The sequence below is a fragment of the Crotalus tigris genome, unplaced genomic scaffold, assembly GCF_016545835.1.
Source record: "Crotalus tigris isolate CLP2741 ecotype Arizona unplaced genomic scaffold, ASM1654583v1 scf7180000018371.15429387391:27106975, whole genome shotgun sequence".
NCBI classification, from domain to species: Eukaryota; Metazoa; Chordata; class Lepidosauria; order Squamata; family Viperidae; genus Crotalus; species Crotalus tigris.
Window position 1 is genome coordinate 21763143 of NW_024096970.1, and position 3597 is coordinate 21766739.

Consider the following 3597-nt stretch of genomic DNA (forward strand, 5'->3'; position numbering starts at 1 on the left):
TGCTACGCTATTGCCATGTTAAACTTTTGCTGCTTGGAAAACTGTATAAAAGGCATTAAACACTGCGAAGGCGGTCAGCCATATTTGCACCCTGCACTAATTACTACATAAGGGTTTCTCCCTAAATCTGTGATAAGATGGCTGCACCATCAGCGTGTAGACCAGTGGTTCTCAACCTTTTTAATGCTGCGACCCCCAACCGGTTGTAAGTCGAGGACTACTCAACCGGTTGTAAGTCGAGGACTACTCAACTGGTGCAGCACCGTTTGCAGAATGGGACTTTTGGCGGGCTCAGCAGGGCAGAGACAACCTGGACAATTCCTATTGGCTTTTGAAAGCCAATAGAATTAGACTCTATTCAAGAGAGTCTATTCTATTGGCTTTCAAAAGCCAATAGAATAAAAGGGAGTATCACAGCTAAGGAAAAGGGGGAAAAATGGCAGACTGTGTTGTTTGGCGACCCCCGTGAAATGGTCGTTCGACCCCAAATGGGGTCCCGACCCACAGGTTGAGAACCACTGGTGTGGATGAATGGAAAGAGATTTGTCAGCTCTGGAGAATTGTTTTAGTCAAAGTTGATATATAAAAGGAATTTTTAAACTGTGGGTCATGAAATCCCCAGGGAATTGTCTGCAAAGTAGAGGGAAGGTTGCAAAAAATATATTGAAGTCCTATCAATCTTGCATCGGCAGAGCAGAAGCTTTGCCACAACTTGCCCTTGTTTTTTGTGAGCAGCCCTACAACAGGCCTGTGCAAGTAGCCCAGAGCAAGTTCTGAGAGGTGGCTAAACAGTGGGTTTAACCATCTATCAAACTAGTCACATATTTTATTAATTTATTTGGCTTTGTAAATTTTTTATTAGTTTATTCATGAGGAATGGTCATACAAATTTAATTTATAATTTTAGAAGATCTTGATATTGCAAATTTTCAGAACCTTGGCCCTATTGTAAAGATTTTAAGTTGAATTTTACAGGTTAGCTTATCTGGCTTATTGGTTGTCTGCCGTTCAAGTACCCTGCTCTCCTTTTTTGAGATCAGACAAGGCTAAGTAGACACTGCCAGCTTTTGTAACTTCTGCCTTAAGACTATATCAGGTTTAGAGTTAGAGATGATTGGACTGAGTTGAGTTATCAGATCTGAATAAAAAAATGATGCAGGCTACTCAAAGAAAACTGTAAGCCCAGAGAAAACACGTAACTCTACTGAAAAGGGAAAGAGCAAAGCAGGGATAAGTACTGTAATATATTTCTTTTGTGGCAGGGAAAACCTTAATGTTATTTGAATTCCTAATTGTAACATAAATGATGTGCCATAGCTGACAAAAAGTATATTTTCTAAATTGAAGGAATGTGATGTTCAAATGTCTGATTTCTTGTTTCTCATCATTAAGATAATCAGTGAAATTTGCTCAATATTAATCGAAACAGTCCTGGCAGAATGGCTACAGAAAGCCTGGAGCACAGTCTGACAGGGCTCCAGCTTTGCAACCAAACCTAATGTAATTTATGCGCGCTCAGCATCGTATTGGTAGTTTGACCATCCCAGCCCAGTAGCTACACCAACAAAGACCTTTAATACTGGGCCTTTTTTGCAAGCTAAAGCCATTTCAGCACCTGTAATTTATAGTGTCTTATAGCATCTCCTAGTCGTTGCATGAAGAAATAAAGTCTATTTTCACTCCTGATTTACAGGCACAAGGGTGGCTAAATGATGCTAGGAAAAATTAATGAGGAAATGATCTTATTCATTTCAGGAAAGGCTCAGATAAGTGCTTTAAAATGTCACATTTAATGCAAGATTTTTTTTCTCTAGCAAACCCAGCGAGATTTCCAGTTCTACCCATCTTCAAAGACAAATATGAGGTCTGCTTGGATGATAATTTTTAAGAGTAGCAAGAAAGCCTAAAATCCCTCTGTCCACAGAAATACTCTCCCTCTAATGCAGGGGTATGTGCAGAGTATGGTACAAAAAAAGTCAAGATGATAGCCATGACCATGTGATCAAGCCTGTTTTTTATGTGTAGTACACATACAAAATTGGTGGAGGTTGGATCACACTGTTATGACCAGCATCTTACTTTTTTTTTAACTGCCTACAGAGGAGATCCATTATATCTTCTCCAATCCCAGATTCCCAGGAGCAATGCAACAAGGAATGGGCATGGAAGACCCAAACCTTGGCCAAGATTTCCAGGCCCTTCAACCATAACCAGAGGCAGGGGCAGCACAGTGTCCTTCTAGCTGGCAAGTTAGGTATCCTTTCTATCTGGGAAGCTGCCCTAATGGATTTTACACAGAAAGATGGGAATAATATTCTTTTCCTACAGGGCCATAGACCCAGGGCCTCAATGAAGAAGCAGCAGCAAGCCAATCAGACCTCCAAAGCTGATGTTATCATCCAGCAGCAGCTCTTTTTACAATTCAGAGAACTTATGGTAGATGCGCCTGCAACCTGTCCCATTCCACTTTCCTTTAGCACACAAGTGTCCACATCCAGGGTGAATCAGTAATAAGAGTCCAGCCAGCATTGCTTCCTTCTGGACTGGGCTTCCGCCACTTTCACCCTAACACCAAGAGGGGAGCAGGCAAGTATCCCACATCTCCCCACCAAGCTCCATCTAGGCAGCTTTCCATCTACTGAGAGTAGTCCATCCCACTGGAGTAGTCCATGCAAATCTGGAGGAGCCCTGTCAGACTGTGTGTACTTACTAGAGGCTCTGCTATGACAAGGGCTGCCTTTGCTTGGCCTAAGTGGCCTTCTGTAACTCCTCCGGCATCTATGGATCACCAGTGGGTGTACACCGTGCAAAGCTAACTGGACAAGAGGGAGGTTTCAGTTGGGTCTGCAACCTCATGACCCTCCTCTCCCAGATTTGCTCCACAGCTTGGGAACCCCCGCCTTAAGGTCAGAGGCATACAATAATACAATTAGGAGAACCAGACAGTAATTTTAACAATATTCTTTTTTAGCTGAGTACTACCATGAGAGGAGCAGAAAAAAGAGAAGAGCCAGAAAAAAGGTAGAATGAAGGTATTTTAAGGTTTGAGCCCAGGTTATGGAAGGACGAGGTCATCATTTTATCTCCCTATTTCATGTATCAAAATACTGTTAAACTTCTGACAGCTGAATACTGAGATTTAATGTTTCTTGTTTTAAAAATGCATTATTTATGTAGCAGCAACACACTTATAAATAAAAAAGGCAAAATCATTTTGCTCTTTAGCATCTGCACATCTATTTCTAAACAATCCTAATCTAAGGTAGTTAAATAACGGTGTTCATATAACATATGGCCTTCTTTAATTTTCAATAACTCCAGTGATTTAACCTAATATAGCAAACATATAGAATAATTAATCCAGAGAAATGCTCAAATTCTTTTATACATACTTACATATATTTCTTTATGTATTTTGCATAATCAACTTGAACAAAAATCCAAAAAGGTTGGACTATATGCATTAAAAATGTGAAGTGAAACAATGGAACTTAAATACGGAATATGTAGCTTTTTGTGGAATATAAATTTGTAATTTTTAATGCACTTGTAAATTCTTAATATCAACAAGGAAAGTATTCATGGATGGTTCTGGAA